At 41.1% G+C, this 12,018-nt stretch overlaps 1 long non-coding RNA gene across 1 annotated transcript in view; it reads left to right on the top strand.

The window, feature by feature from the left end:
* LOC126161315 (uncharacterized) overlaps positions 1–12,018 on the top strand; it is a 64,916-nt gene that overhangs the window by 36,196 nt on the left and 16,702 nt on the right. Inside the window, exon 4 of the long non-coding RNA XR_007534893.1 lies at positions 4,299–4,432. This is a non-coding gene — a long non-coding RNA (uncharacterized LOC126161315). The remainder of the gene's footprint in view (positions 1–4,298; positions 4,433–12,018) is intronic.

Genomic DNA, 12,018 nt, shown 5'->3' on the forward strand with positions numbered 1-12,018 from the left:
CATGAACCCGAAGTTCTTTCTACATCTGTGGATGACTCTCCATCCCAGATAACATGCTGCATCTTCCCTACCAAAAAGTCATCAATCCAGTCACAAATTTCACTTGATACACCATATAATTGTACGTTTGACAATAAGCATAACTGCAGTACTGAGCTAAATGCTTTTCGGAAATCAAGAAAAACTGCATCTTTCTGACTGCATTGGTCCAAAGCTTTCAGTAGGTCATGTGAGTAAAGTGTGAATCGAATTTCAGATAATCATTGTTTTTGAAATCCATACTGGTTGGCATGGAGGTGTTCATTTTGTTTACACACCTCATTGTGTACAACAAATTGATATCAAGGATATTAGACGATAAGTTTTGTGGAAAACTTCCATTACCCTTCTTACAGATGGTGTGACCTATGCTTTCTTCCAAGTACAAAGCACGGTTTTTTGTTTGAGAGGTCTGTGATACATTGTATCTAGAGGAGGGGATAACTCAGCCGCAAATTCAGTAGAAGATCTGATTAGGTTTCCATCGGCCCTGGAGCTTTGTTCAATTTTAGCTGTTTGTCAACACCATTGACAGTAACTTATGTCACCGATCCTTTCAGCGGTACAAGGATTAAATTGTTGAAATTCTCCTGGGCTTTACTTTGTAAAGGAACATTTGAAAACAGAGTTGAGCATTTCAACTTCTGCTCTGGTACTCTCATTTCAAATTCTCTCACATTCACTGGAGACTGGACACGAAGTTTGGTGCTACTAACACCCTTTACATATGACTAGAATTTCTTTGGTTTTTGTGAGAGGTCATTTGATAATGTTCTCTGTGGTAGTCATTGAAGGCTTCATGTTTGCTCTCTTGACAGCCAAATGGGTTTCATTCACCATTGATCTATCTGTAGCCCTGTGTGTTGTTTTAAAGTTTCTTTCCAGTGACTGTATACCATAGAGGGTCTCTCCCATTATGAACTTTTCTACTGGATACACACTTATCAAGTACCATAGTTTCTCTACATGCTCCTGTCTTGTGCTGAAAGTTGGAAGTTGGTCATAGAAGTATGATCATCTTTCTTATGTAGTTTACTGAACACACATATCTTTCTACTTTTTTTAGTTGTTGTTTGTACTTCAGTAACCATTGTTGCCACAACTACGTCATGGTCATAGATACTAGCTTTGATATGGACATCCTGGAAGAGGTCAGGTCTATTTGTTGTCATTAGATCCAGTATATATCCATCATCAGTACGGTTTTGAACTATCTGCTCTAGATAGTTTTTGGAGAAGGTATTTAGTCATGTTTTGCAGGATGTCTTTCCACACCCACTACTAACAATACTGTAATTTTCCCAGTGGTTGTTGGACGATTGAAGTCTCCATTGACGATTATAGTATGATTCGGGAACTTAAACAAACTGAGGTGTTTTCGGTTACATCAGGAGACAAGTCTGGTGGAAGGTAGGAAGATCCAGTTACCATTTTAGGCCCACCCCTACTGAGTCTTGCCCAAGCAGTCTCACATGCAGCTTCAATTTCTCTCTTGTTGGATCTGAGATTCTTTTCTAAATCTCATCGCTATCAATTAGAGGTTTTAACCAGCTTTCTGTTCCTAGTATTAAGTGAGCTTCACTATTTTTCAGGAGCACTTCGAGCTCCGGCACTTTGTTGTGAATGCTCCAGCAGTTAACCCACTAGGATTTTAATACTCTCACCTGTGGGAGACATTTCATACTTCTCAGTTCCCTACAGCTATCATTGTTAGCATTGGTTGGGGAGTCACCAAATCTAAGAAACCTTGGTGTACAACCCACTACCTGGGTAGTGGCTCCTGATGTGCAGTGCACACCTTGACACATTTAGTGGGACCCTCCAGTTCTCAATCCTATGGAAAAAGCCAAAGACATTGCAGCCTTCAGCCTATTCTGATGTGAACAGGCTGATTGCTGTCACATCAGCTGAAAGGCAATGGGGGAAATAGGCCCGGGGCCAGGGGCACATTGTACAACATGGCTGACATTATGATCATAGTTAAAATCGCATACATATGGAACATTTTTTTTGCACCGTGTGACACCTGGCTTTGGATTTGGTGTTGGTAATACATGTTCTCCTACTGTTTCCTATTTGTACCACGTATTCTGAAACAGAAAGTTCTTTTATGGGTTTGTCACACGCAAATTCTGTATGGTAAAGCTCATTTTTTAGTTGGTCTATATTCCTCTTTCTCCATCTTTTTGCACTCTTCTTTTACAAGTTGTGCCACACAAAAATGCTTCTAACACGGAGACAATCTCTTTCAATTTATGCGTTTGATACTTTCTCCCATGTTGAAGCTTCTTTTTCTTCCCAAAAGATTTAACTAAAAATTGAAGGTTAGTATTTAAAGAATGTACTGTCAGATGTGATGCTATATCATCTTCACTTATCACAAGTCTGGAATTACGTAGCACAGCTGAGGCAACACGTGCATGGGTTGATGAATTTTGTGATGTTTGCTTTCTATTTTGTCTAATAATAGAATAGGATACTTGTTTACCATCTATTCCGGAACATTTCTCAAATCCTTCTGAATTCCTGCATGACCTTTAAATAGATTGGAACTATATAATTTTGGCTTGAAATCTATTTTTGCAAAGTGCTACAAAATTAGTTGAAATAAATCAGTTTTTACAAAGTACTACTAAAATAGTTGAAATAAGTCTCTCTGATAGGCTGTTCACAGCAAGAAATGTTCAGCAATTTGTCAGAATGGTAGTGGCTTTTTGGAATTTTGCCATTGGTACACCGTCTTGATGTTTCCTGTGTTTATGATAGCACACTGGAGCAGTAATCCGCCCCCTCCCCACCAAAGAAATTGAAGATGGAGTGCTGTGAGGTCGATAAATTACCCTGAATGTGTATATATTCTTAGTGACCTGTCACGCTGCATATCAATGTACTCCTTACCTTTTCGGTGCTTAAGAGTTTCACTACTATATCTGGAATAGAACCATAATTATACTCATTTATGTTCAGACATGCACATGTAAAATTCATTTAATTTCTGATCTTTGCAGACCTGTAACTTTCTTCACAGTTGTCATATACATACACCTCTGAAAAATGAAAATTTTTCAGTTTTGATGTGAACCATTGAATGCACCAAAATTTGAAATAAATCTGAATGAGTTGGGTTGAGTGCTGCATTGAATTGTCATGGAATTACTCCTATTTTGTGAAAGCCACCTACCAGTCGGCCCTATTGTACAAATTTTGTGCATGTGCGAGCTTCGTGGCCACACATGGCCAGTGGTGTATGGTTGTTTACACTTACGGCCTGGCTGCAAGATTGCTCACAGGTCAGGTGTTTTCCCCATCCTTGCTAACCTGTGTCCGTGCCTGCCTTGTTGCCTCAGGTAGGCATAGTAGCGGTAAAAGCCTGGTCTAAAACCCCACAAAGTTTGTTGGTGTCTGTCTGTTACACCTGTTATATTCAAACCACTCGTTGCAGCCAGGCTCACTTTTTATTTAATTTTATGTTACACAAGCCTTGTTTCTGCAAATGATCCCTATAATCTAGTGTTTTTTTCTGATTCTATGATAGCTTACCAAGTGCGTGTGGATGTGCGCTGCATTATTGATGAGACTTAATTGTTACACAAAAACTCAACAAATTTATCATTATTAATGTATATTGTCCTCTAGATACTGGCAGATGTGGAAGTAATTAGATGTTCAGAATTTTGAATGTTTTGTTACACCCAAAACTCACACTACTTGTAAACTAAAGCAAAATCACTTTCACATTTGTCAGTCTAGAAAATGGTTTTAATTTCTTTATAATACTGGTGTTTAAGGTCTTGTGACATCTAAGAATATGAAATGTGTAAAACAGCTATTTTTGAAAGAAAAATGCTTATCATACAAAAAAAAAAAAAAAATTTCCTCAAATATTGATGGGACAGTCGTTTGTGAAGCAGTAAAAGATGTAACATACACCAGTAATGAGTTCAAAGTCTTTGTTGTCTAACAGCCGTGTGTTATAGAATGACATGTTATGGGATGATGTGTTACAGGGCGACATATTGACAGTATTTCCTGGCTCAATTGTTTGTTAATGTAATCGATTGAATATCCTTAACGGCTTTATCATCATGAGTTTTGGAAACCATAATTTTATTACTTTACAGTGGGTGAGTGTATATAAAAGTTGTCACTCTAAATCTAGATTAAGGATGATATAGTGCTATCCCTGTTTTATGACTTTCATATATTATGTATTAAGTTTGCTGCAAATTTCCATACTACCTTTTTTTTCTCTCTGCTAGTGTCTGAAAATGATTCACCAACTATCTTTGATGACAGCCAACTCTTTCTCATATTTGAATTGGCTGATGGTGGCAAAGCATTGGAAAATTACTGTTTTACATCAGCTGCCCAAGCATTTTCAGCCTTTGTTCAGGTATGTTTAATGCTCCAGCATTCTGCTTCCACGTAAATTGGATATCGGTGTTCATGTAGTAGTTTTATAATGTGTGTCCTCTGTGATGTATAGGGTTTGGTGTTTATAAATCAGAGAATGTACAGTATTTCATGAAACTGTGCTCTAGATTCACAGAGATACTTACACTTTCTGGTACAGTGTTTGAGACACACAGCAGTAGTTTTTTGAAAGCACTGTTAATAAACACATGTAATTTACAAACAGTGGAAAGTTATGTGTGTAATAACAGTGTAATGAAAAAGATAAAGTCCTACTCAACATATTCTTCTGCTCTGCAATTTCAAATTCCTGTAGCCCATCTGTCACATTGCTCTTGCCCTCCAGGAACTACAGCAGCATGCTTGAAGTCACTTGAAAAACACACTCCAACCTGTTCATCTCCTACTACCTCCTTGGACTAGTGCTATTCACCACTACAAGAACATCCTCCAAATTGCTCCAATACACCCTCATAGCAGACGAACCCTGCCTCAGAGACCTAGTGTATTTACCACATCTTCAGAACCTCTTCCACCACCATACAGAACCCAGTAGCTTAAATCCGAAATGCAGTTGTGAACTTTTCCTCCAAAAGCATTAGTCCCATTGAAGTATAAGTCCTTTCCAAAGGCATTACATTTTGCGCCATTCCCAGATTCAGTCAAGCTGGACTTCCCTGTCTCCTTCTCCTGGTCCCAACATTGAAACACTTTTCTGACACTGAATTTACCAATCTGACTCAAGCAAAGACCAATGTTGAACACTGCTTGACTCAGTTCACTCCTTCACCCACCATGATCCATCCCCACTGCACCCAAATGACCTCCTTAACGTTCCAGAATTTCTTAACCTCAAACCTTGCCTTATCATCATTCCCCAAATCCCTCAACATGTATGCTAACTTCACATTCGGAGAAAGAACTGCAATCCTCCACCTGAAAATTGATCCTGATCTTATAATCCTGCCTGTTGACATTAGGCTCCACCACTGTGGAGAATGGAAAAACTAGTAGAAGCCGACCTCGGGGAAGATCAGTTTGGATTCCGTAGAAATACTGGAACACGTGAGGCAATACTGACCTTACGACTTATCTTAGAAGAAAGATTAAGGAAAGACAAACCTACGTTTCTAGCATTTGTAGACTTAGAGAAAGCTTTTGACAATGTTGATTGGAATACTCTCTTTCAAATTCTAAAGGTGGCAGGGGTAAAATACAGGGAGCGAAAGGCTATTTACAATTTGTACAGAAACCAGATGGCAGTTATAAGAGTCGAGGGACATAAAAGGGAAGCAGTGGTTGGGAAGGGAGTAAGACAGGGTTGTAGCCTCTCCCCGATGTTATTCAATCTGTATATCGAGCAAGCAGTAAAGGAAACAAAAGAAAAATTCGGAGTAGGTATTAAAATCCATGGAGAAGAAATAAAAACCTTGAAGTTCGCCGATGACATTGTAATTCTGTCAGAGACAGCAAAGGACCTGGAAGTGCAGTTGAATGGAATGGACAGTGTCTTGAAAGGAGGATATAAGATGAACATCAACAAAAGCAAAACGAGGATAATGGAATGTAGTCGAATTAAGTCGGGTGATGCTGAGGGAATTAGATTAGGAAATGAGACACTTAAAGTAGTAAAGGAGTTTTGCTATTTGGGGAGCAAAATAACTGATGATGGTCGAAGTAGAGAGGACATAAAATGTAGACTGGCAATGGCAAGGAAAGCGTTTCTGAAGAAGAGAAATTTGTTAACATCGAGTATAGATTTAAGTGTCAGGAAGTCGTTTCTGTAAGTATTTGTGTGGAGTGTAGCCATGTATGGAAGTGAAACATGGACGATAAATAGTTTGGAAACGAAGAGAATAGAAGCTTTCGAAATGTGGTGCTACAGAAGAATGCTGAAGATTAGATGGGTAGATCACATAACTAATGAGGAAGTATTGAATAGGACTGGGGAGAAGAGAAGTTTGTGGCACAACTTGACCAGAAGAAGGGATCGGTTAGTAGGACATGTTCTGAGGCATCAAGGGATCACCAATTTAGTACTGGAGGGCAGCGTGGAGGGTAAAAATCGTAGGGGGAGACCAAGAGATGAATACACTAAGCAGATTCAGAAGGATGTAGGTTGCAGTAGGTACTGGGAGATGAAGAAGCTCGCACAGGATAGAGTAGCATGGAGAGCTGCATCAAACCAGTCTCAGGACTGAAGACCACAACAACAACAACAACTGTGGTTTTGAACTGCAAGGATTACCTGACAGAAGGACTCTGCCAGTTGTAAGATTCAAAACCTACAAACCCTGCCACAGTGACCTCATTCCAGGAGTCTAGTAGGCTCTCCAGTCTCTCCAAAAATCCTTAGGTCCATCCTAGAACCATTCCCCTGAGTGTGTCTCATCTCATCTCCTCACCTCACCTCACCCACTCCGCATTCCTACCTTTCCCTCTACTCTAACATCTCTCATGCCATTTGCCCTGCCAATATTGACACTACCTTTTCCAATGACTGATTCCAAACCTACATCCTCCTTCCTGGTCACCACGACCAACTATATCCTCATCCACAATTACTTCACCTTTGAAGGCATCAGCTACAAACAAATCCTGGGTGGAAATGAGCACTTGCATGCACCAACCTATTTGTGGGCCATGTAAAGGAATCTAGCCACCCAGAATCCCAAATCCCTCATCTGGTTCAGATTATTGAGGACATCTTCAGAATCTATTTCAAGGGTGAGGACACCCTATACACGTTACTCCAGAACCTCAGCACCTTCTCCCCCATTCACTTCACCCAGTCTTCCTCGACCCAACAAGCCACTGTCTTTGATGGTGGCCGCCCTCTCAAAGACGGCTACAATGACACCTCCATCCACATCAAATCCACCAACCACCAGTAATACCACCACTTTGACAGCCGACACCCATTCTATACTGAGAAGAGTCCCATTTGTATAGCATAAGCACCTGTGACTGTTGCATCTGTAGTATCAAGCAGTCCCCCTCCAAATATACAAACGGTCTCACAGAAGTCTTCACAGACTGAAATTACCTTCCCAGCTTTGTACAGAAACAGATTTCCTGTGCTTTATTTATACAGTTATCCACTGCCTCTCTCAGAACCACTGTCCAGCCACAGAGGAGCATTCCCGCTCGTGACTCATTACCACCTAGGATTGGAGCAACTGAATCACAGTCTCTGGCAGGGTTTCAACTACCTCTTGTAATGCGCTGAAATGAGGAATATCCTGTCCACTATCCTTCCCACCTCCCACAATGGTATCTTGCCACCTACCAAAATCCCTGTCCATCTTCACTTCTACTCCCAACCCCAGGCCTCATGGCTCATATCCTTGTAATAGACCCAGATGCAAGACCTGTCGCATACATCCTTCCCCCACCACCTATTCCAGTCTGGCCACAAGCATCACCTGTCCCATCAAAGGCAGGGTTACCTGTGAAAGCAGGCATGGGATCTACAAAGTAAGCTGCAACCACTGTGCCGTGTTCTACATGGGCATGGTAACCTACTAGTTGTCTGTCCACATGAGTGGCTACTGCCAAACTGTGACCAAGATACAGCTGGACCCCCCAGATGCTGAGTGTGCTGCACAACACAACTTTCTTCACTTCAGCGACTGCCTCACAACCTGTGCCATCTGGATTCTTCATATAAACACCAGCTTTCCTGAATTTCACAGGTGGGAACTCTCCCTGCAATATATCCTATGTTCCTGTAACTCCCCTTGGCCCCAACCTTCATTAGTCCCTCTGCTTCCCCCACCTGTCCCCTTTCTTGCTTCCACTCCAGCACTATACCACCTGCAGTTCCAGCGACATACCTACCAGTCTTCTTTTTGTCTCCTCTACTCTCACTCTCTCTCCGTCTAACCTCCCTATTGTTCCTAGCTACCCTACCCTACCCTGTCCCCACCATGTCCTTGCACGCTCCTACAGGAAACACTTCACTGCCCGTCAACCCTACCCTGCTATCCTTGCCCCTCCCCACCACAGCCTCCTCCTTACCCCCACTACCAAGATTGCTTCTCCCATCATTTGCAGCTGCTCGCAATCTGGCGTCAGTGGCCAGAGGCTGTTGTTGCTGCTGCTGTTATTTGTGTGTTTGCGTGTGTTTTCTACTTCGGAAAAAAAACCATTTGACTGAAAGCTTACATTTATAGCTGTGTTTGTTGTTCCTGCCTGTGACTCAACTTCTTCAGTATATGGTAAGCAGCAATCAACCCATTTCATAACACATTTAATTTTTATTTATGAAATATGATACTGATATTTTGATCGATAAAATGTCAAAAAAGCATTTCAGTTGCTCCACTGCAACGTTTCTGCATTGTGTATTTAAATGTTTCTTTACAGACTGTGATTGGTGACTGAGTGTTGTGTGTAAAATAATCATGTGTTTGGATTGTGTAGTTATGTCTCTTGGAATAATGATCATTGTAAAACTCTAGATTAGTGTAAAATTTGATAAGTCTTTAATGGATGTGTTTCTGTGTCCATTCACACGTTAAAGTAAAATGTGGACATGGTAGAGGCCCCATCTGACGCTCAAATCACTTGTTGTATATATATATATATATATATATATATATATATATATATATATATATATATATATATATATATATATATATATATATATATATATATATATATATATATAGAGCAGTTTGTTCCAACACTAAACCTGCATTGAAAAAAAAAAAATGGATGAATAGTACAGCTGTTGTGTATTTTTGGAGTAGCAGACAGATCAAAGTTCAAGCATTGTATACATCAGTTCCTGTTTGCCAGTGAACAAGGGACTTAAGATATTACAGCTTGTCAGTTCCACACCATTTGCAATGTGAGCACCATAGGCCATAGATGCAGCCAGATAAGCTAGCCCTTGCGTTATTGTTTGACAACATCATACCTCCCTGTGGAATACAGATACACAAACATTTATTTGTAATTTTCTACACAGTAGTATTTACAAATACTGTCTAATAAGATCACTGCATAGATGCAGATTGACCTTCTTACTGCACAGTCTCCCATAGTACTGGGTAAATCCCTGACCTGATGGTGCTAGTCCCCGGTGTGGAAGAGTGGGGCAGGGCATTGAGCTGCCAAGCTACTCCTCAAATATACTAAACAGGTTCAAATGGTTATAGTTGACAGTAGTTACGAAGAGATGGGAGTCTGGCACAGGAATGATTAGTGTGGATATTGGCATCAAACTATTTGTCAGATTAAAAACTACAATAAGCCAACTGCGAAGAAATAAGTCAGTCTAAGCTGGATTATATGGTGTCACTCAGCTGAGGTAAACACCATACAATTGTGCAATGGAACAGAACACCTCTGCCTCCCATTGGTGACCTTTGCCAGATATTACATGTTGCTGGCTGTCAAAGCATGCTATCCGATCCAAGGTAAAGACTGCACTCTCTGCTGTCTATCTTGTAGTAGTGAAATTTTTGGCCGACTTGTAAACCTGTTGATCACTATTTGGCAGTAGCAGAAGTTGTGAGAAGCAGGTAGCTGGCCGATGAGATTCACATGCAAATGTGCAAAATGGGGGGGGGGGATAAGTTCCTGAGCAGTGCCAGTAAATGGCATGGCATTTTGCAGTTCTGGCAGGCTGACGCACTCCTAATATTTTTGATGACAAGGATGTGTGAAGTTGGATTGCAACCTTCCCACTTCTTTTACACGAGTGGACTTGCTTGGGTATGCTCAACCGATCTTCTTCTCTACATAACCAGCTATGTCGGTCTCTAAAAACTTCTCCGAAGAATGATGCTAGTTAAAGGAAGATATGTCTCCCTCTCTCTCTCTCCCTCTCCCTCTCCTCATGAAATAAGTAGGTACTTGGAGAATACTTTTAATTCACTGTCTGTATATTTCACTTCCTTAAAGAACAACATAGCATTTCTCACATAAATATTAGACTTCTCGTAAGTTGCCTGTGTCACGTCACATTAAACACAAATTAGATACATTTACAACAAATGTTGGTTTAACAGCCACAGAAATCGTGAACATGTCTTGCCTCTAGCAAGTTAGTTAAGTTTTTCCTCTCAATTGTTCTTTTGTCACTAACAACAGCCACAGTTACAAAACAGCACAGAATAACAAAGAAGTTCCTCGGTTCTGCCTTGCGCTGTCATTAAGACTTCCAGGGACCGACCAACAAGTACTTTTCGGTGCTGTTTGACCGCTGTGTCTACTGTCTTCTCACGATAAACTTCGGACCTGCACACACAGACAGGTGACATGTAGTAGATAGGGTTCCTACCTCCCACGCACATCTAAAATATTGTCTGCTCGAGACGGTGGAAGGCCGAGTGGCTCTAGAATTTTCGCCGAAATTCTCAGAGCACTACATCCTGTGTCCAGACAGTCCTATGCCATGCTATCACCAGAACTGACTGCAACTGGCCTGCGATTTCATCACAGTGAAGGCTACATCTATTGCCACCTGGTGGTGGTGTATGCTACAATTGAGTCACTACCTCTGGACAGTGTTGACAGCAATGACATTTTTGCACCACTGATTTGCCAAATGTGAGTCTCGAATTGGGCAATGAAATTCATTTGTTCCACTGGGACTGACAGTTGTCGAAAGGTCTGCAAAAATACAAATGTCAGCTGCAGACACCTTCGTCTCACAACTTAAATATTTCGTGGCAGCCTGGAGCTTTATATGAAATAGTGGCCGTGGGCACGGTTTCTCTGTCAGCTTTTTGGAGGAAGAGTCCCAATTCCCATCCCCCGTTAAAACACTGCTGCAGAAATGCACTTACAGAACAGGCTTAAGCATACAAATAGGTCACAAGGGGACCTCACCAACAGAATGGGCAAACAGTGGATTCCACCCGGTGTTCATCTGGCTCAAAGTGCAGTACTGACAGCCTTGTACTTCCAGATGGGAATGCTGTGGCTTCCTAAACCATTACATCAGATTCCATTTTGGCAGTCTGAAGTTCATCAGGTTGCAGATGAGGTAATTGTGAGAAGGCTGGATGTAGTCTGTGTGTGGTGCTCTGCCCTTGTGGCTGAAATTAATGAGCGGTCTCTGAGTCAGGAGTGCACATAAGAATACACACCGTGCCTAAGACCGTGTCACCTAAAATGTAAGCAGTTAGCATGTAGGGGGGGAATTTCCTCTGCACATGCTTAGATTACGGATTGTGTAGAGATGACGCAAGAAGCATGAGCGTAGGACATTGGCGAGGCACAATACCGTTGAGAGTCTACCTGTTGCGGAAGTGGCGTTTGTACTTATGTGTTGTTGCTTGACTCTGTGAAAATGAAAATACCAGCAGAAGCAGTTGAAAGAAGCTGAGGATAAATGTCTCTCTCTTATGTTCTATTTTGAGATTCACTTCAGATATGTTGTTCTGAGAAATAATAGATTAGTCAAGTAACATTGTAAATATTAAATGTGAGAACAAACAAATACGGAAGTGTTTGCTAAAAAAGACAATTACGTCTTTTCGTAGCAAGTTAGTGTAGATGTGAGCGCTCTTACAGCTTTCGACACTCTGCACCGAGAGATGAAATCAC

This window comes from Schistocerca cancellata, chromosome 2 (genome assembly GCF_023864275.1).
Source record: "Schistocerca cancellata isolate TAMUIC-IGC-003103 chromosome 2, iqSchCanc2.1, whole genome shotgun sequence".
Lineage (NCBI taxonomy): Eukaryota > Metazoa > Arthropoda > Insecta > Orthoptera > Acrididae > Schistocerca > Schistocerca cancellata.